A 22,357-nucleotide genomic window follows, 5' to 3' on the forward strand; every position below is an offset into this window, starting at 1 on the left:
ATGTGTGTGGGTGCGTGCGTGCGTCTGTGTGCATTAAGTGTAGTACCCAAAATCTCATTTTTAGTTATTTCTGAGCTGAGTGGTGGAGTATGGGTAATTTGTATTGCCTTCGTTTTACTTTTATTTTCCATATAGCTAAAATAACCATGCAATACTATTATAATTAGAATAAAAAAACCACAAAATCTTTTTTTTTTTTTTTTTGGTAATAATGAAATAGATTTCAAGCTGAAAGCATTATTGCTAGTTAGAGAGATGGTAGAGGAGGGAAAAAAAATAGACCCCGAGGATGACAATAATAATAATATTAATAACAATATTGATAATGACTCCTATGAATTGAGGGCACACTGCGAATGCCATCACTGTTTACAATCTTTTTTATTTTTCAGAGCCTTTAATGACTCTTCCAAGCAAACAAAAATTCCTGGAATATAAACAGTCCATTGCTTGCCTATCTTTTCCACCTCCTGGAGGGAACATTCTTGGTTATATGCAGACAGACATGTGGCTAGGTACTTTTAGAACTATTCAGTAGTTTAGCTTAGCTGTGGTCTTACTCACCTAACACAGGCATAGACTTCTTTTATTCTTCAGCTTTTCAAATCTCCGTCTTTAAATCATGTTGGTGACCAAGATTTAACTGAAACTTCAGCTCACTGTTTCGCTTTTGAGATTAATGCCCCCTTATCAGAAAAAAAAATCAATTTAAAGATTTTTGTTATTATTTAAATAAACCAGTAAGATCTGATGAATGAGCAACTCTCACAGTTGTTCGTGAAAAATAGATTTTATGAGAGCAGGAGCTGTGTACTTATGGACGTGGCACAGCAATGCCCTCTTAGAGACCATGGTGGACAACCTCGCCACCGTGTGGTATTGAGGAGTATGGCGGCCGTATTTCTCTCTTTTTTATTGACATTTGTTTTCTAGTTTTACACTTTTTTTTAAATAAATTTATTTATTTTTAATTTTTGGCTGCATTGGGTCTTCGTTGCTGCGCACAGGCTTTCTCTAGTTGCAGCGAGCGGGGGCTACTCTTCGCTGCGGTGCACAGGCTTCTCATTGTGGTGGCTTCTCTTGTTGCAGAGCATGGGCTCTAGGCGCATGGGCTTCAGTAGTTGTGGCACGCGGGCTCAGTAGTTGTGGCTCATGGGCTCTAGAGCGCAGGCTCAGTAGTTGTGGCGCTCGGGCTTAGTTGCTCCATGGCATGTGGAATCTTCCCAGACCAGGGCTTGAACCCGTGTCCCCTGCATTGGCAGGCGGATTCTTAACCACTGTGCCACCAGGGAAGTCCCTAGTTTTACACTTTAAGTGCTGAAAGTAACCTTCGTGATCACTGGGTGGAGCCTCTTCAATTGTTGTGGAAACCAAAACCTAAACCATGGATATCACTGGGGCTTGAACCCAGATCTTCAGACCCTCTTCTGACCCTTTCTTGCCACACAATTGTTTCTAGTTCTTCAAGTTCACTCAGGGACTAGCTGCATGTCATTTGCGGGGAAACTTAGCGCCATCTAATGCAATGACTCATTTTTACATCCAAGGAAGCCCAAGCCTAGAGAGGACAAATTACTTGCTAAAGGGTCCACAGCTAATTCTGTGTTCCTTGTTTTTTACTCCATTCATTCATTTACTCACCAAACATTTACGCATGTGTCTACTATGTGACAGGCACTATTCAAGGCACTAGAGATACAATAGTGAACAAAAATAGACAAAAGGCCCTTCATAAATCACATCTTCTAATAGGAAAGACAAATAGAATAAGCAAGTAAAATACACAATATATTATTACAGAGGGATCAGTGTTAAGAAAGGAAAAAAGACAGTGGAGGGAGAGAGTAGAAGATGAAATGTTAGAAGAGGTTATATTTCAGAGTGGCCAGAGAAGGCCTCCTTAGCAAGGTGACTTTTGAAATAAAGATCTGAAGAAATTGAGGAAGCCAACCATACAGATATGGGGGAAGAGCATTCAGGCAGAGGAAACAGCAGTGCAAAGGCCCTGAGGCAGGATCGTACCTGTGTATTGAAGAAAAGAGCAAGGAGGCCAACCTAATGGGTATGAGAGTTCCAGGGTAGCAAGAAGTAGGAGAGGTAATGGGGGGCCAGATCATGGGGTACTTTCCAGTCAAAGAAGGACTTTGGCTTTTACTTTTGTGAACAGAGAAGAACAAAAAGCATTACTCATCACCCAGTTCTACCAGGGTGAAGTCGCAACCCACTGGGCTCTCCCACTCACAGTGTGCCCTGAGAGGAATTCAGATGCAAAACAAGATGAGGCACTCTGTGCTCAGCATAAATGGGCCGCTAGACAGTAGACACATGTCTCAGGAAGAATTTCAATGACCCCAGATTCTTGCATCTTCCATACATAGAAAAGCACTAAAGTCATTAACTTGAGATATCTGTTCTTTGTGACCAGCAACACTCTTCTACCAAGATGCATGCTTGACTGCATGTGTTCCCTAGCCCCAAAAATCTGTATGTAAACTGACTCCCTAATCTGGAGCAGTTCCTCAGAGCTCAGTGGCTGTCTCCCGGGCTATAGTCCTTAGTAAGTCCCTGAATAAAACTGAAACTCAACAACTCTTACGTTGTGTGTTTTGAAGTTGACACTTTGAATGAGATGGGAGCCATTGAAGAGTGTTCAGCAGGGGAGTTGTGTGGTCCGACTTTAACAGGAACACTCAGGCCACTAGTTTCACAATGGGCTGCAGAAACAAGGGCAGGGGCATGAGAGGAGGAGGCTCTTCAATAATCCTGGCAACACATATAACAGCAGGTTAGGCAAGGGGGGTGACAGGAGTGTGGTGAAAGGTGGTCAGAACTGTAAAATATATTTTGAGGGTAGAGCAGCTAGCTTTGCTGGTGGATTGGAAGAGGTGGGAAAGAAAGAGGAGTCAAGGACGACACCAAGGTTTTGGGCCTGAGCAACTGAAGCATAACATTGCCATTAATGGAGAACAGAGGGCATCTCAGCAGCTCACTGCTAGGCGTGCTCAGTGTGAGATCACCGCCCCACCCCCAAGTGGAGATGTCGGGTGGGCAGCTGGTTATGTAGGTCTGGAGTTCAGCCAAGAGCTGTTAAGTAGTAACAGTCCAGTCCAGAGAACATGAACTCCATAAAGTGACTAAGGGCACCATAGAAAACATTTAAGCCCAAATGGTAAAATACTTCCTATTTTAGCATGGAGCTTTCCAGATTTCTACCCCCCCAAAATTTGTTTTTTATTTTCATTGAATGAAAGGTTCTTTAAATTCTGTAGTGCTTTACAATTTTCAAAAGTTTCACGCAGGGACTTCCCTGGTGGCACAGTGGTTAAGAATCTGCCTGCCAATGCAGGGCACACGGGTTCGAGCCCTGGTCCGGGACGATCCCACATGCCGTGGAGCAACTAAGCCCGTGCTCCACAACTACTGAGCCTGCTCTCTAGAGCCTGTGAGCCACAACTACTGAAGCCCGTGCACCTACAGCCCATGCTCCACAACAAGAGAGGCCACCACAATGAGAAGCCCACGCACCGCAAGGAAGAGTAGCCCTCGCTTGCCACAAATAAAGACCGCGCACAGCAACAGAGACCCAACACAGCCAAAAAAAATAAAAGTTAATTAATTAATTAAAAAAACAAAAACGATAAGAACCAACTTTGTAAAAAAAAAAAAAAAGTTTCACGCACATAGTTTCATATAATAACCCCTTTTTCCCCCACCCCTAGATTCCCCCTCCCACCCCCACTGGTAACCACTAGTTTGTTTTCTATATCTGTGAGTCTACTTCTTTTTTGTTTTATTCACTAGTTTGTTGTATTTTTTATTTATTTTTTATTTTTATTTTTTGGGGGGCTGCGTTGGGTCTTTGTTGCTGCGTGCGGGCTTTCCCTAGTTGTGGCGAGTGGGGGCTACTCTTCTTTGCAGTGCACGGGCTTCTCACTGCGGTGGCTTCTCTCACTGTGGAGCACGGGCTCTAGGCGCCCGGGCTTCAGTAGTTGCAACACACAGTCTCAGTAGTTGCAGTGAGCATGGGCTCTAGAGCTCAGGCTCAGTAGTTGTGGCGCACGGGTTTAGTTGCTCCGTGGCACGTGGGATCTTCCCGGACCAGGGCTCGAACCCATGTCCCCTGCACTGGCAGGCGGATTCTTAACCACTGCACTACAAGGGAAGCCCCATTTGTTGTATTTTTTAGATTACACATATAAGTGATATCATACAGTACGTGTCTTTCTATGTCTGACTTATCCAAAGAAACTTTTTAAACGGCTCTGCCTTGCAGAGTCGAAGGCTGTTCACCTTTTGCTCACAGACGTGACGTGAGTCTCGCGACACTGGTCAGGTCTGAGGGATGATGTTTGTGTGTTTTCTAGGTTACAGAATGGAGCCCCGCGTGGGCCAGTGGGAGCCCCAGAGGGTGGCCTGTCAGGCCAGTGGAATGTCAGGGAAATGATCTTGTGCTTCCTGTTGGACTAAAGGTGGCTCGATCCCGATTTGAAGACTTCCCCTCTTTGCTTCTTTGGATTGTGTTGATGCCCAGGTAAGGTGCAATTGCTTGCAGCAGTGTGATCTGTCTCTTTATTATTTTATTACTTGCCCTTAATCCACCCCCTACTCCACCCTCCTATAGCTTTATACGTGATGGAATTGACATTCTTTCTTTTGCATCTTGTCGTCTCCTGGGGACAACAGCAAGGGATGGCAGAGTGACTGAGAGCTTATTGAGTACCAGGCAATAGGTTAGGAGTTGATTCACATGCCCTCATTTGGCATACAAGGACAATGCCACTGACCTACCAACTAGGCCACCACTTGTAACAACAACCAACATTTAAACAGCATTTTCAGTTCCAAAAGCACTTTTGCATATAGGTGCACTGATTAGGAGTATAGCTTCTAGAACCAGACTGTCTGTGTTTGAATCCCAGTTCTGTTATGACTGGCTGTGTGTTCTAGGACAATTTACTTAACGTGTCTGTTAAACCTCAGTTTCTTCATCTGCACAATGGGGATTTAAAAAATCGTACCTACCTCCTAAAGTGCTTTTCTATAGCTTTATTGCAGTATAATTGATATACAAAGAACTGCACATACTTAATGTTTTAAATTTGATGAGTTTGGATGTATGTAAACACCCACAATCTGAAGTGGTTTTAAGGATTGAGGTAATGCATGGGCAGCTCTAAGAACTGTGCCTGCAGTCTAGTGAGCCCTCAATAAAGGCAGATAGGATTCTATTACCTCTTTGGGCCCTCAAAAAAAAATTCCTATAAAGCAGGTATTCTTTTTAACCGACTTTGCTAATAAGGAAACTGAGGCTCAGGGAAGCTATTTAATGTGATAACTCAGTAATAAGTAGCAGAAGCCCTAGACCCAGTCACGGGTAACAGCCTTCGATCCGCAAACTTTTCCTACTTGGAATCCATTTCCTCCAGAGGGTTGGTTTTTGTGTTAACTTTCTCACCAAGTCTTCTGGTGTCCGCTGGCTTTGTGAAAGAACCCACTGAGATTGGAGGAGAATAACAGCAAAAATAACCTTTCTTGGACACATCAGTGTGTCAGGCCGGTGTCCAGCACTTCTCATGCCTTTCACATTTCATCTTCACCAAAAAACTATGCGCTGCGTACTTTTAATAACCCCTTTGTATATAAACTGGGGCCCAGAGCCATTAAGTTACAGGAGTGGTGTGAGTTGGGGCAGAATCCAAGATCCACCCGTTTATGCACAGGAAGACTTTCAGGTTCCAATATGGGAAGACTTTCAGATCTGGACTGGGGGAGGCAGATTGACTCCCGCCCCCTTATGCTAACCTGTCCCCAGGCCAAGCTGTGACAGCCAAACAGTGACACCTGGGGCAGCCCCACCCACCCTTCAAGCTCGGAGGCTATGCAGGCTCTCAGCCCTCCCAGCCCAGGACCAGGCCGAACCCCTCCACTTGAGACGCAGTGTAGCCTCCAGTTCAGAGAATCCCTGGTCCAGAGGGTGTCTCCAGGAGCGGAGGATGGACTGAAGATGTCTGTTTGGGGCCAAGGAGAGCGCAGAGGAAGTCTGAGATTTGGACTCAATCCCACGCCCCGTCACCATCCCCATCGCAGGCCTCATCCACCCTCCTGCATCAGGGTTGGCAGTCTGCGTTTATTCCTTGCCTCTTGGCATTTAGATTCCCTTGCTCCTCTTCTGGGCCTCCAGCACGTCATATGTAGAATTTCTCATGGGTAAATGGGACAATTTCCCCACTCAGACGTGAGGCTAGGTGTGGGAGAATAGAAACCTATGGGGGCTTGGCCTGAGCTTAGGTTTTAATGTGAGCAACCTGGTGTTTCTCTCTCTCTATCCTTCCTTCCTTCCCCTTCCTTCCTTCCCCTCCCTCCCTTCCCTCCTTTCTTTCTTCTTCCCCCCACTCCTTCCTTCTTTCCATCCTTCCTTCTTTTTACAGAGAGGGGCAGAACCACAACATACAGCTTGAGCAGGCTCCCAGGATCTCCCTACTCCCACCACAGGCAGCCTGCTTCCTATCCTGGGCGAGCTGGGTTCAGAACAGGCACTTTGCACACTCCAGGTGTCTTTGGTGTGGGGCGCAGATGTGGCTGGGTGTGACTGTTCTCCCCCTAAGTTAAGCCACTGATCGTAACTTTATGTCCGAGTGCCTATTAATAACCGCAGGCAGCCCACTTGTCCCCTGTCACTCCAGCTGCTCCAACAGTGACCCACTCTCTGCCCTGCCCTCCTCCCTCGTGAGCTACAGCTGGGTCTGCAGACGCCATCTGCTCCACATTCCCCTCTCTCACGTCCCTCATCCTCCATCCCTGTGTTGCTCTCTTCTGGGGCCGTGACACCAGGTCACTAATAGGGGTAAGTGAGAAGGAGAAGAAAGAGGAAAATAAAATAATAACAATTGATTCTGATAAACCCTCCAACCCTTAACATTCTACACCCAGGTTCCTTCCAGTCATTGACTATGAAAATAGCGCTCCTGGGTCTCAGAGTTCACAAGGCCTGTGGTTTGGATAAGGAGCCTTTCCACTGGGTAGGCTTGCTACAGATGCTGAACCCACTAACAGCCGAGGAAATTTATCTTCCTGTTGGTGAAGCCTTCAGCCCTCCCATTCTGTTTGTTTCTTCCCTGACTCAGCTTCTCTCCTTTTTTATAAACTGCTACCAAGGAAGGACTTGAAATTTGAAGTATAAATAAATAATACCTCAACTATTACCTGAAATGAAGATTTGAAACTTAAAAGGGACCCAAGAAGAGAAGCATCTCAATAGAGAACAAGAGCTCTAGGAGAGTCGGTTCTGGGTTCTATGTCCCCAGTTACTGACTGGAGCATCTCTCACGCACATTGGCAGCGTCAATAACACCAGCCTATTCCTACCTTGGAGCAGAGGATGGCACCAGATCGTCCTCGAGATCTCTTCTAGCTCTGAAGAAACGGAGATGAACAGAGGAATGGACACCACCAGCAAGCTGGGAAAAAGGCATCTTAAGAGCCTGTGATTTCAAAGAGTCTTCTGGTTGGGACGCCTGAAATCAGATGGCCAAGTGCGGCCTATACAGCATAAATATTATGACTCTGACAGTATCTGACAGTAGTGATATCAGCCTCAGGCCCTTTTGTAATTCCATCTCTTCAAAATCATCCTTCACTACTTCCTGCAAACATAACTTCCTCTGCCTAGTTGACTCCTACCTATCCTTGAAGACCTAGCTCCAAAGCTCCACACTCTGGGAACACTTTCCTGACTATCCTGAAGACACACAGGAGGTTTCCTCTCTGGGTCACACAGGACTGCCCCGCACTCAGAGCCCTCGCCACTTTGCACTGCCATCTCCTCCCCTCGCTTGACCATCAGATCTTTGAGGAAAGAGACTTGGCCTTCATCTTTGCCTGGCACATTCCTGGTTGTCCTACTTTGAATGGAGACAGATAAGAGTGGTTATATAATGATCTACCGTCATAAAGGGTTTTCCCCTACATTTTCTCATTTAGCCTTCACACAGCCCTGGTGACATGACTTGCCCAGGTCATTTGGTAAATAGTAGAACTGGAAGATTTCACCCAGTTTGGGGACCATCAACCCCAGCTTGTAGGTGTCCCTGAAAGCCTCCTGTCATGTAGGAGAAAAATTCCCCAAAAGTCAGTATTCCCCTCACCTTCCTTCTCCTCTCTCTCCCATCAAGTTCAAATGTCAGACGGCTAAGATAGCCGAAAGGGGTTTTTTTTGGCCGGGCTGAGTGGCATGTGGGATCTTAATTCCCGGACCAGGGACCGAACCCATGCCCCCTGCAATGGAAGCACGGAGTCTTAGCCACTGGACCACCAGAGAATTCCCTAGCTGAAAGTTTTGATAACCTGCCTTCTTTCCCTGCTTGTCTACCTCCTCCGGCAAAGGCCCTACCTGAAGAGCAGAAACTGTTCTCCCGGAGGCCACCAGACTTCAGGCCTCTGACGTCAGAGCCCGGGCCCTCTGCCTTAAAGTTGTTGCAGACCCCATCTCTAAGACGGCAACCTAGTGTAAGCCACGATATAATTGGGGGCTCTTGAGGGCTTCTCTGTAATTGCTAAGAATCCTCCACTGGATAGAGAGGAATGATATGTATTCTAGATTCATCATCACAATTCATCAGGTTCTCTTCCTTCTAGCTGTGTGTCCTATAGCAAACTATTCAGTACTCTGGACCTCAGTCTTTTCATCTGTGAAAATAGGAATTGAACTTAATCAATATAAATTAGATGCCACCGTGTACAGAGCCCAGGCTAGGTAGTAGGGCTATAGATCAACAGAATATGGTCTCTGCCCTCAATAAATTAAAGTCAAATGGGAGAGACAGGAATTAAAAAGCAGAACCCACAGCAGAGCGAGCTAAAGTAGATATGGAAGAAAGGCTATTAATACCTGATTTGCCAACCTGATTTGGCAGTTGGGCCAAGAATCAAATGAGGTCATGCATATCAAGTATTCTTAAAGCACTGCAAATGTAAGCAAATATGTTATTTGTCTTCTGTAGGAGACACCAGATGTGTTGTCTGCTCAGATCTCTCCTTTTCCAAGAACTGCTCCTATACCCAAATCCACATCATAATGGTGACCCGCCCCCCGCTCCAAGCGCCACTTTGGCCATTTTGGTTGATTGAGCCAGACGCAGACCCCTGGCCCAAGCTGGGCCACATAGCCTCCCTGCTCTAGGTTTGGAGTGGGAATGAAGGTAACTCAGACTCAGTCACCCTGGGCTCTTGATTAGAGCAGATTCAAATTCTGGAGGCACAGACAGCTATTTTCTGAAAAGGTGGACTGAAAAATTAAAGAATGCCAAACTGCCACATCTGAATGGAAAAATGGAGCAGATTTAGAGAAGAGTTAAGACAAGGGGCAGAGTCTACCTGGCATTCAGGCCTTAGTTCAGGTCTGTCCCTGGCTGCCAGAAATGGCATCCCAGTAAGGACCATCTTTTGCTAAAGATAGCTCTGATGGCCTTCAATCCCTTGCAACTAAAAGATTTGTCATTAAGCAGTTTCTAAACAAATTCAATTCAGGCTAATGTAGGACAGAAGTCCCTCCCTAGCCCATGTAAGAGCTGTGCCATTCTTTCATTCATTCAGTCAGTCAATTAGTAAATGAATATTATCGAATGCCAACTATTTACAAGATTCATAAGAAGTAGAAGAGAAGTTGGCTGTATATTCTATGATATAAACCAGGCACTGGGTGTCAGCCTTCAGGCCAGCTGGCTCTCAGAGCTCCTGAAATTCCCCAGTTGTGCCCTGGGAGCACTTTGGTGGCACCGTATGCTGCTGTCACTTGCAGTTATTCCTGAGAGGCTCTGGAGCCTTGGACACCATGACATTTGTCTGCCCGTCACCCCTCCCCTTCTGGTAGCAGCCACTAGACCCCACTCTTACCCCCCCCAACATACACACATACTTTTGGGGAGCTGCCCTACCCCATTCCATGGTCTTTTGGTGAAGCTGTTCATCACAGGACTCCTCCCCTGATCACGGGGTGGACACAGGACCTAAGTGGGCAATCAGAATCTCTTCCTGGGGAACCTGAATTTTGAGTTGAGACAAATACAGAGAGCCATCTCATAGCAGCACCCCATAAAACAGGTTCCCCCGGTGCCCTGCTGAGAGCAGGGCAGCCCACTCCCTGGACTCAGTTGTTGCTTTAAAGCTGTAGCCACTCCAGCATCCATCACTCAAAAAGTAAGTATCTTCTGAACTAAATTGGCCAATCAGTTACTTCCAGTCTAGGAGTCCTGAACTGTCTCCTTTTCAGATCAATGCTCATGGATGAATGAAGAAAAGAGAAGGGAAGTAGAAGAAAGAGGAAAGTTGCCTCAGGTTCCCCACCCAAGCCTACAGCCCAAGCCTTGATCCTATTTTTAAGACCCTTTAATGAGCCTATATTCATCATGAGGTTTTTTGTTTTTTTTTTTTATGGAAATCTACACAAGTCATTTGGCTGAAGGCTGGAGCTTATTTCAGGAAAGCAACTCTTTCATTTCTCCAAAGCCCCTGTTAGCTCCTCCCGCACCTGTTCTCTCTTCTGTCAAGCCACCTATCACTAATTTCCAGAGCAAAAAGAACCAGGATCCAGATTCCAAAGCAGGCTGTAAGTGATGCTTAGAGAAACAGGTGTGTGATTTTTGTCATAAATTGTCTTAATATAATCTTTCCAGTCAACACAGATGCCTCATGAAAATGCATTTCTTATCTCACAAAGGTTGCCTCCCAAAGTAAGACTCATAGAATCCCCCCAAATAAACCATTAATCCAAGCCCCTCGTTTCACAAATGAGGAAACTAAGGTGCAGAGCAAGTAGCTTGCACACTTGATAACATGGAGCTAACCAACAGCAGATCCGGGACCAGAATTCAGGTCCTTTCGCCACTAGGTCGGAGTTTTTCCACTATTTCATGCCTCCTCTCACACTACAACTCACTTTCTTTAAATATAAGAATTTCCTTAATCTGTATATATATATATATAAATATTCCATTGGGCGATAAATACTTGACAGAGAATCTGGATACAAAAACCCTAAAGTATGTGCCTCCACTACTAGTCAAGATCCATACTTTATGCAAATTGTCAGTACGGATATAGAATTCAAATTGCACAATTTAATGTACATTCAACTCTTAACTAAATACAATGTAAACAAAGTTACCTGGTACTCAGTTATTATTTTTTTCCACTCCCCAAAGTGAATGGTAGAATTAGAACCAATGAAAGAAAAATGACAAGGAATTTGATTAGGGCAAGACGGATTTACGGGGATGCTCAGAGGTGGTGAGTTCTCCATCACAAGAGGTCAAGCAGAGGTCAGACAAACAATCATTTGTCAGGGATGTTGGAGAGCGCTGGTTCTCCAACTCTTTCATAAGCACCAGAATCATCCCAAGAGCTTAGAGATTGCTGGGACCCACCCCTGAGTTTCTGATTCAGGGAGTCTGGGATGGGGCTTGAAGCTGTGCATTTCTAACCAGTGCCCAGGTCATGTGATGCTGCTGGTCCAGGACCACACTTTAAGAACCACTGTGGTGGTTAGGATGAGACATTTCACTCCAGCTAAGGTATACAAAGCTAGGTCACATTTCTATTCAATGTCTTATCAGACAGCTTGGATTCAGTGTTGCCATATGAAACTGGGCTTCTTTCCTGCCTGGGGCTACCTTTGGTGATAGTCGAAATCCTGCACATACCTCTGTGCTCACCTTGAAGCTGGGACAAAGAGAGCCTCCTTGAGGCTGACAGACACCTAAAGTTGCTCGTAATGTAGGATAGGCGGCCAGAGACAGTGTCAAAGCTCACACCTGGACATGACAATCCTCTGAAATCAGTACCATGGGCACTGGAACACACTGTTGATGGTCGTGACGAAGCACCAGTCCTTGCTTGTTCCAAGTGCCTCTCAGAGGGAGAGCCAGAGAATCTGCCATCGCTGCCCATGGGACCACAGTTGAAAAAAAGGACATTTTGCTCAACCCTGTGATCCTTGTCTACACCTGTGAAAGCACACAGCCAACATTTACTAATCTTTCACTCCATATGAAGTATTGTTCTAAGCAAGTAACACGTAGCTCTTATTTAATCCTTTTAACAACACTATAAGGTAGTAATTGGTAGAACTGGGGTTTGCACCCAGGTACTTCAGCTCTACACCCCACACTCTTTTTTTTAATTGAAGTATAGTTGATTTAGAATGTTGTGCTAATTTCTGCTATACAGCAAAGTGATTCAGTTATACATATACATACATTCTTTTTCATATTCTTTTCCAGTATGGTTTATCACAGGATATTGAATATAGTTCGCTGTGCCATACAGTAGGACTTTGTTGTTATCCATTCTATTTATACTAGTTTGCATCTGCTAATCCCAGACTCCCACTCCATCCTCCCCCAACCCATGAAACCACAAATCTGTTCTCTATGTCCACGAGTCTGTTTCTGTTTCATAGATGTGTTCATTTGTGTCATATTTTAGATTCCACATATAAGTGATATCATATGGTATTTGCCTTTCTCTTTCTGACTTATTTCACTTAGTATGATAATTTCTAGCTCCATCCATGTTGCTGCAAATGGCATTATTTCATTCTTTTTTTATGGCTGAGTAATATATATATATATATATCTATATCTATAGATAGATATAGATAGATAGATATATACCACATATTCTTTATCCACTCATCTGTTGATGGACATTTAGGTTGCTTTCATGTCTTGGCTATTGTGAATAGTGCTGCTATGAACATAGGGGTGCATGTATCTTTTCAAATTATAGTTTTGTTCAAATATATGACCAGGAGTGGGATTGCTGGATCATATAGCAGCCCTATTTTTAGTTTTTTGAGGAACCGCCACACTGTTTTCCATAGTGGCTATACCAATGTACATTCCCATCAACAGTGTAAGAGGGTTCCCTTTTCTCCACACCCTCTCCAGCATTTGTTATTTGCAGACTTGTTAATGATGACAGGTGTGATGTGGTATCTCATTGTAGTTTTGATTTGCATTTCTCTAGTAATTAACAATGTTGAACATCTTTTCATGTGCCTGTTGGCTGTCTGTATGTCTTCTTTGGAGAAATGTCTATTTAGTTCTTCTGCCTATTTTTCTATTGGGTTGTTTGGTTTTTTGTTGTTGAGTTGTATGAGCTGTTTGTATATTTAGGAATTTAAGCCCTTGTTGGTCTCATTGTTTGCAAATATTTTCTCCCATTCCATAGGTTATCTTTTCGTTTTGTTTATGGTTTCCTCTGCTATGCAAAAGCTTGTAAATTTGATTAGGTCCCATTTGTTTATTTTTGCTTTTATTTCTGTTGCCTTGGGAGACTGACCTGAGAAAACGTTGGTATGATTCATGTCAGAGAATTTTTTGCCTATGTTCTCTTCTAGGAGTTTTATGTGCACCCCACACTCTTAATCAGAGATAAAATTGTTGTCAGTGTAAGGAATAGAGAAAGAGGTTGTCCTTCCTCACACTGTTACACTAGGCCAGAGTTTTAGCCCCTGGTTGTTATAACGGTCTTTCCTCACCTCTAAAGACCTGGGATCCTGAAGTTTTGTCTGTGTGTTTCACACACGCACACAGTTATTGATTCCAAAGCTCACTCAAAGTACTAGGTGACTAGGTCAGGAAGGGTTTCCAGCCTTAGACACATTCTGCCCACAACATTCTTTCTAATCTGATGATCTCAGTACTAGTGTTGAGCCCAAATGGCCATTCTAGGCTCACCCTTGCCACTGATTTAATTCACCCTTTGGGGAGCCTTGGTGTCACTTCCTGCCTGCTGACCTTAGCTGGGACCATCTCAGGCATCGGAAGTGTTGAATAATATTAAACTGTAAAGAGATGTAGTCTGAGTATTAAATACCTTTCATTCAGGTAGACTCCTTAGCCCCCGATGCATATTTCTCCAACCTCTTCCCAGCAGTCAACCACACTCAAGGCATCAGACCAAACCCTAGCCACAAAGCTTGCCATATTTGCTTCCTTCCTCCAAGACAATGGGCCACCACTGGCTCTATCTTTGCATAATTAAACGGCCAACTCAGACAATTCTTGCAAAACAGGATTTGCCCCAAGGTCCTTTGTAGTACCCATCCTAGACTTTAGCAGGTGCCTCTTTGAATAGACAGCTTCTCTCTCTAATGAAATAACTAAACTTTTACCTTCCTTAGGCCCTTCTATCCAAGCATTGGCAGTTTAATAGTGTCATCATTCAACATATATTGAGCACCTATTATATGTAGGGCACAGTGCTAGGAGCAAAAGATAGAAATAAGATAAAAGCTTTCCTAGAGGTAAAGGATAAAAGCTGTACAAGGCTGCAACATCCCCAGGTCTCCTGCCCCAAAGATGACAGGAAGGGCGTGGGGAGGGGAGAAGGAAGGGAGCAGTGGTAAACAAGAGGGAAGAGACAGTAATCAGTAATCTGAAGACTGTCTGCTAGTAAAACCAGAACAGGCTGACATTAAGTCTATTTAAGAACAGCCTCAACAAAGAAAACTTATTAGCCAACGCTATCAAAATAGACCCACTTTCTAAATATGTAGCTAAACTTTTCACTCCCCCACAACTGCATATAGAAACATCTCGCAAGAATAACTTTTTACAACACAGCCTCTGCAATACATGATGCTGTCCCCATCTGAATAGCAAAATAATTGAGGTGCAGATGGTAAGTGACTTGCCTGCTATTGTGATGCAAGGCAGTGAAAACACTAGAAACTGGTTCTAAGGAGTTTCCTGGGAACTGCCTTAGATTTCACAAAGGGTCCTTAGATAAGCATTGCAGTTACCTATGACTGCATAACAAATAACCTATCAATCACCCCAAAACTGAGCCACTTACAACAATAACCATCTTTTGCTCATGATTCTGCATTGGGACTGGGCTTACGAGGGCAGTTCTGCCAGTCGTGCCTGGGGTCTCTCATGAGTTTGCAGTCATCTGGTGGGTTGACTAAAGCAGGATGATCTAAGATGACCTCACTTACAGGACCAGGGTCTTGATGCTAGCTGCTCCTCTCCAGTTGATGTCATTCAATTGTCTACTGCAGGCTACATGGCTGCAGGGACATGCCAAGAGGGCTAGGGTGGAACTGCAAGATCTCTTAGGCCTAGGTTCTCGAACTTGTACAGTGTCACTTTTCCAACATCTCATTGGTCAAGAAGCAAGTCACAAGACCAGTCCAAATTCAAGAAGTGGGGAAATAGACTCCACCTTCTGATGGCGGGAGCTGCAAAGTATTAATGGCCATGCTTTTCACAATGAGAGATAGCTAGGCCTCATTTTTACCAGGCTACACACATTGGCTGTTATTGTCACTGCTGGGACCCAACCAGCATCCACAAGCCCCTGCTCCCTATGGGGATGGTTGCAAGAAACATCTTCTACATTGGAGCTTGAGAACTTGGGGACTTAGCTTTAGCCCCTGGATGATGCCTGAACTCCTGGGATATCATCACGTATATATGCTGAAATTATAAATGAAGTTGCAGACCAGCAATCATTGAGTAGACACGTTAGTGGTAATTGCTGCCATCAACGCACAGGTACACAGAGCAGACATCATACATTCATGATCACATCATCACACGATTTCTCAGGTGATAGCTTCGCATCCCCAGACATGGCACATCACTTCTTCAAAGCCAAGTTAATACAGAGCAAACCAATTTTCTTCAGATTTCACAATATGTTTTAGAAGAAAATACTTTGCTAGACCTGATTATTGTTTTTCTTTATAGGTAGGCCTCTCAGTATTTGGTAGAACACAAGAAATTCCTGGCTCAGGCAAGGAGATGAAGGAGTTAGGAAGGAACCAGAAATGGCTCTGTACAGGATACCTAAGAGAGGCCAACCTTGCTACAAATGGATTAAACTTGTCCAAGTGAGGGCTGATGAAATCTAAAAGTTTTACAGCTTCATTGAGGTATAATTGGCACAGTAAGCTGCATATATTTAAAGTAGACGATATGGTAATGAAACCATTACCTACGAAATCATGGACACAATCAAGATAATGAACATACTCACCAAGCCCATAAATTTTCTCATGCTGCTTTATAATCCCTTCCTCCTGTCCCTCTCCGCTTTACCCATCCCCAGACCATCACTAATCTGCTTTCTGTTGCTAATGATGACTTTGCATTTCTAAATGCAAATGGGAATACCTAGTATACACTCTTTTCTTGCCTGGCTTCTTTCACTCTGCATGATTATTTTGAGTTTTATCCACAGTACTGAGTAAAGCAATAGTTTATTTCTTTTAATTGATGGGTAGTATACCATTATATGGCTACACCATAATTAGTTAGTTTATTCCCCTGTTGATGGACATTTGGGTTGTGCTATGTACTGAAGTATGTCCCACCAAAATTGAAGCACTAACCTCCAATGTGACTGTATTTGGAATTAGGGTCTTTAAGAGGTAATTAAGGTAAACTAAGTCATAAGGGTGGGGCTCTGATGGGATTCAATTAGTGTTCTTAGAAGAAGAAACACCAGAAAGCTCTCTCTCTCTCTCTCCAAGCATAATCAGAGGAAAGGACAAAGCAGCCATCTGCAAACAAGGAATAGAGCCCTCAACAGAACCAGAACCCTGCTGAAATCTTGATTGTGGACTTTCTGGCCTCCAGAATTGTGAGAAAATGAACTTCTGTTGTTTAAGTCATGCAGTCTGTGGCATTTTGTTACAGCAGCCTGAGTAGACCAATACAGATTGTTTACAATTTGGGGCAATTCCAAATTAAGCTGCTATGAACACTTGTATCCAAGTGCTTGTGTGGACACATGCTTTTGTTTCTCTTGGGTAACTAAATAGAAGTGAAATGGCTGGGTCATATGGTCCGTGTATATTTACCTTTTTAAAAAACTGTCCACACTATTTTCCAAACTGGCTGTACCATTTTGCATCCCACCAGCAGTGTATGGAATTTCCAGCTGCTTTACATTCTTGCCAATACTTAGTATGATCAGTCATTTTAATTTTAAAACAATTTAATTTTGGATAGCAATTTATTCTTCACCATTCTAGTAAATATATGGTGGTATATCACTATGGGTTTAATTTGCATCTCCCTAATGGCTAATGATGTTTATCATCTTTCCATGTACTTGTCATTCCTGTATCTTCTTTAGTGAAGTATCTGTTCCAATTTTTTTGCTCTTTTATTATTGATTGAGAGCTAATTAAATGTAAATTTGAATAAGCATAAGCATAGAAAATTAGACCCAGAATCTTACTGGCTGTGCAGTTTGGGCAAGCCTGGGAATGGGGACCAGAACATGCAGGAAGAGTGTGTGGGCATTGAAAACTTGGAGGAGGGTGGTCAGGGCTGAAAGGAGAGTGGGCGGTAGGTCTGAAGATAAGTTCTGCCAGCTTCACAATTTTGTCTAAGTTTGGTCTTGAGCCCTGCCTAACAGTTTTCTCACCATTGACACCTAATTCCAGCCCCCGGATGCTTCGAGAGCCCCAATTTTGTGACACTTTCTGTGGGAATTTATTTTAGGAATGCACCATATGTCACTCTTGCCTGAAGAAGCTTGCCAAGTTTGTAGGCAAAGACAGAGACACCCACAAGAAGTATCTAGATAAGATTTGGCCCAGAGTCCTGTCTGGGAGTAGAGTTGAGAACAAAGTAGTATCTAAAATACATCCACTAAAGCGAAGACCTAGGAAAGGAGGAATGAAAAGAAAGGACCGAGGGATGATAGGAGTGAGAAAGTATCATACACTTGGTGCTGTGATCAAGGACCCTGTGCTCACCATGGATAACTCCTTGCCAGAAAGAGACAAGTGGGAGAGAATCCAGGAGAGAGCAGAATAAATGATGAAGGATCGGAGAGGCTGATTTATGAAGCCAACTTAATAGAGCTCACTGAAGCTAGTTCATGTAACAAAATGCGACTGAAGCTGATTTTCCATCAGAGTCTGAAAGAAAATGGAAATGCTCTTTAAAAAGATTAGGAAAATAGCAAATGTAAGAGTCAGCTTGTCTACCAAGCCCATTAAGTAAAGTGAAAATAACTTTTGCATTAAGCAGACCAATTCTTTTTTTTTTAACATCTTTATTGGAGTATAATTGCTTTACAATGTTGTGTTAGCTTCTGCTATATGACGAAGTGAATCAGCTATATGTATACGTATATCCCCATATCCCCTCCCTCTTGCGCCTCCCTCCCACCCTCCCTATCCCACCCCTCTAGGTGGTCACAAAGCACCGAGCTGATCTCCCTGTGCTATGCAGCTGCTTCCCACTAGCTATCTATTTTACATTTGGTAGTGTATATATGTCAATGCTACTCTTTCACTTCGTCCCAGCTTACGCTTCCCCCTCCCCGTGTCCTCAAGTCCATTCTCTACATCTGCATCTTAATTCCTGTCTTAAGCAGACCAATTCCTGATCTAAACATGTCCTCTCCATGTTCTGACGAGCCGCTCATTGGCATTCTCTTATTCTCTTCAATCTTTCTCCTCATTCTGTCCTTCTTTCTTTTTGTCTGGTGAATGTCATAATTATACAAAAATCTTCAGCTCTGGGAGTTCTTATTCCTTCACCTTTTAGAGGAATCTTCCTTCTTGGCCCCCATCCATAGGTCTGCCCATCCGTGGCCATATCTGTATTTCTTTGGCTCCATGTAGTTGACGTAGGCTGAGGTTTACCCCACCCCTTCCCTTATAGACCACCTCCTCTTGAATTAGGACTTTCTTCAAGCCAAGAGCTCAGGAAAAGATAATAAATGATCCTAATTCCACCACCCTAACTAATACAATCATCCACAGCATTTTGGAACACTTCCTTCTAATCATTTTTCTTCTGTATTGGAATAACTCTGGTAAAATTACATCATCTCAGATTGGAACCAAGATGGCGGAGTAGAAGGACGTGCTCTCAGTCCCTTTTGTGAGAGCACCAGGATCACAACTAGCTGCTGGACAGTCATCAACAGGAAGACACTGGAACTCACCAAAAAAGATACCCCACATCCAAAGACAAAGGAGAAGCCACAATGAGATGGTAGGAGGAGCGCAATCAGAGTAAAATCAAATCCCATAACTGCTGGGTGGGTGACTCACAAACTGGAGAATACTTATACCACAGAAGTCCACCCACTGGAGTGAAGGTTCTGAGCCCCACGTCAGGCTTCCCAACCTGGGGGTCCAGCAACAGGAGGAGGAATTCCTAGAGAATCAGACTTTGAATGCTAGTGGGATTTGATTACAGGACTTCGACAGGACTGGGGGAAACAGAGACTCCACTCTTGGAGGGCACACACAAAGTAGTGTGCGCATCGGGACCCAGGGGAAGGAACAGTGACCCCAGGGGAGACTGAACCAGACCTACCTGCTAGTGTTGGAGGGTCTCCTGCGGGGGGCGGGGGGGGTTGGCTGTGGCCCACCGTAGGGACAAGAACACTGGCAGCAGAAGTTCTGAGAAGTACTCCTTGGTGTGAACCCTCCCGGAATCTGCCATTAGCCCCACCAAAGGGCCCAGGTAGGCTCCAGTGTTGGGTTGCCTCAGGCCAAAGAACCAACAGGGAGGGAACCCAGCCCCACCCATCGGCAGTCAAGTGGATTAAAGTTTTACTGAGCTCCGCCCACCAGAGCAACAGTCAGCTCTACCCACCACCAGTCCCTCCCATCAGGAAACTTGCATAAGCCTCTTAGATAACCTCATCCACCAGAGGGCAGACAGCAGAAGCAAGAAGAACTACAATCCTGCAGCCTGTGGAACAAAAACCACATTCACAGAGAGATAGACAAGATGAAAAGGCAGAGGGCTATGTACCAGATGAAGGAACAAGATAAAACCCCAGAAAAACAATTAAATGAGGTGGAGATAGGCAACCTTCCAGAACAAGAATTCAGAATAATGATAGTGAAGATGATCCAGGACCTCGGAAAAAGAATGGAGGCAAAGACCGAGAAGATGCAAGAAATGTTTAACAAAGACCTAGAAGAATTAAAGAACAAACAAACAGAGATGAACAATACAATAACTGAAATGAAAACTATACTAGAAGGAATCAATAGCAGAATAACTGAGGCAGAAGAACGGATAAGTGACCTGGAAGACAGAATGGTGGAATTCACTGCTGCGGAACAAAATAAAGAAAAAACAATGAAAAGAAATGAAGACAGCCTAAGAGACCTCTGGGACAACATTAAACACAACAACATTCGCATTATAGGGGTCCCAGAAGGAGAAGAGAGAGAGAAAGGACCCGAGAAAATATTTGAAGAGATTATAGTCGAAAATTTCCCTAACATGGGAAAGGAAATAGCCACCCAAGTCCAGGAAGTGCGGCGAGTCCCATACAGGATAAACCCAAGGAAAAACATGCTGAGACACATAGTAATCAAATAGGCAAAAATTAAAGGCAAAGAAAAATTATTAAAAGCAGCAAGGGAAGAACAACAAATAACATAGAAGGGAACTCCCATAAGGTTAACAGCTGATTTCTCAGCAGAAACTCTACAAGCCAGAAGGGAGTGGCATGATATACTTAAAGTGATGAAAGGGAAGAACCTACAACCAAGATTACTCTACCCGGCAAGGATCTCATCCAGATTCGATGGAGAAATCAAAAGCTTTACAGACAAGCAAAAGCTAAGATAATTCAGCACCACCAAACCAGCTCTACAACAAATGCTAAAGGAACTTCTCTAAGTGGGAAACACAACACACAGTGGTTAAGAATCTGCCTTCCATTGCAGGGAATGCGGGTTTGAGGGACAACTAAGCCCACACACCACAACAGAGAAGCCCACGTACCACAATGAAGTGAAGACACAGTGCAGACCAAAAAAAAAAAAAATTAATCAACCACGCTTATGTAATGAAGCTTCCATAAACCCAGAAAAACAGGGTGCAGAGAGCTTCTGTGTTGATGAACATGTGCAGATTGGAGGAGAGTGTCCTGCTCAGAGATCATAGAAGCTCCTTGCCCCTCCTCACATACCTTGCTCTATGCATCTCTTCCATCTGGTTGTTCCTGAATTACACCCTTTTATAACAAACTGATAATCTAGTGAGTAAAATGTTTCCCTGAGTTCTGTGAGCCACTCTTGCAAATTCACCCAACCCAAGGAGTTCTGTGAGCCACTCTTGCAAATTCATTGAACCCACAGAGGGGGGTGTGAGAACATCTGATTTTTAGCCAGTCAGTCAGAAGCATAGGTAAGAACCTGGACTTGCAACTGGTATCTGAAGTGAGGGGCAGTCTTGTGAGACTGAGCCCTTAACCTGTGGGATCTGATCGTATGTCTGGGTGGATAGTGACAGAATTGAGCTGAACTGTAGGACACCCAGCTGGTGGCAGAAAATTGCTCAGTGGTGTGTTAAAAAAATACACACATTGGAATTGGTACCAAAATTGTAGGAGCAAACTACTGATACATACAGCAATGTGGGTGAAACTCAAATGCTTTATGCTAAGTGAAAGAAGAGTCAAAAGGCTATGTACAGTATGATTCCATTGATATGACATTCTTGCAAAGGCAAAGCTATAAGGACAGATACCCGATCAACAGTTGCCTGGGGCTGGAGTGGAGGAAACAGCTGAGTATAAAGAGATACGGAGGAAATTGGGGGGTGATGGAACTTGACTGTGATGGTGGTTATTTACATGACTATATACTTTGGTCAAAATTCACAGAACCACACAGTATAGGATAAATTTTACTGTAAATAAATATTAAATCTTCTTAAATATAATGGGGAGAGGGAATTCCCTGGCAGTCCAGTGGTTAGGACTCTGAGCTTCCACTGCTGGGGGCACGGGTTTGATCCCTGATTGGGGAACTAAGATCCTGCATGCCGTGTGGTGCAGCCAAAAAATAAATTAATAATAATAATAATAATAATAATAATGGGAAAGTATTGGTTTATGAAACCCTATACTATCATTTGTCCTCTGTGGCAATAAATGCTAGTTAACATCAGGGAGGAATAAAAGGTGTAAGGACTTGCAAGAGAAAAATGCCCTGATTAATGTCTCAAAATATAAAAATTGTCACCAGAGTCATCATGAGTTGTCCATCCTGATTGTCCTCTCCTGCTTTAGCTCCCACTTATTCATGTGCGTTGACCTCAGAACCACTTGAAGTAACCTTGTCTATGCCACCACCCATCATGAGAAAGCCAAATCAGTGCTGTGGATGCTATCTTGGGGTCTTCCCAATGCCTCTTATTATGATGATATCAGAGTGGATGAGAATTTCATGCAGAAGCTGGGAGAAGGGTCTCCTTCCTAACTCTGTGCCACACTTTGTTCCAGGGCTCTAAAGCCTCGGCTTTATCCGTTAGGCACAACAAGCACAGTACCTAAGGCCCACAATACTTTT

At 43.9% G+C, this 22,357-nt stretch overlaps 1 long non-coding RNA gene across 1 annotated transcript in view; it reads left to right on the forward strand.

Annotated features, from left to right (window-relative positions):
- The window catches only part of LOC132360687 (uncharacterized), a 37,013-nt gene that overhangs the window by 6,130 nt on the left and 8,526 nt on the right, over positions 1-22,357 (forward strand). The window contains exon 2 of the long non-coding RNA XR_009501159.1: positions 4,365-4,531. This is a non-coding gene — a long non-coding RNA (uncharacterized LOC132360687). The remainder of the gene's footprint in view (positions 1-4,364; positions 4,532-22,357) is intronic.

The sequence above is a fragment of the Balaenoptera ricei genome, chromosome 2 (genome assembly GCF_028023285.1).
Source record: "Balaenoptera ricei isolate mBalRic1 chromosome 2, mBalRic1.hap2, whole genome shotgun sequence".
In the NCBI taxonomy this organism is placed as follows: domain Eukaryota; kingdom Metazoa; phylum Chordata; class Mammalia; order Artiodactyla; family Balaenopteridae; genus Balaenoptera; species Balaenoptera ricei.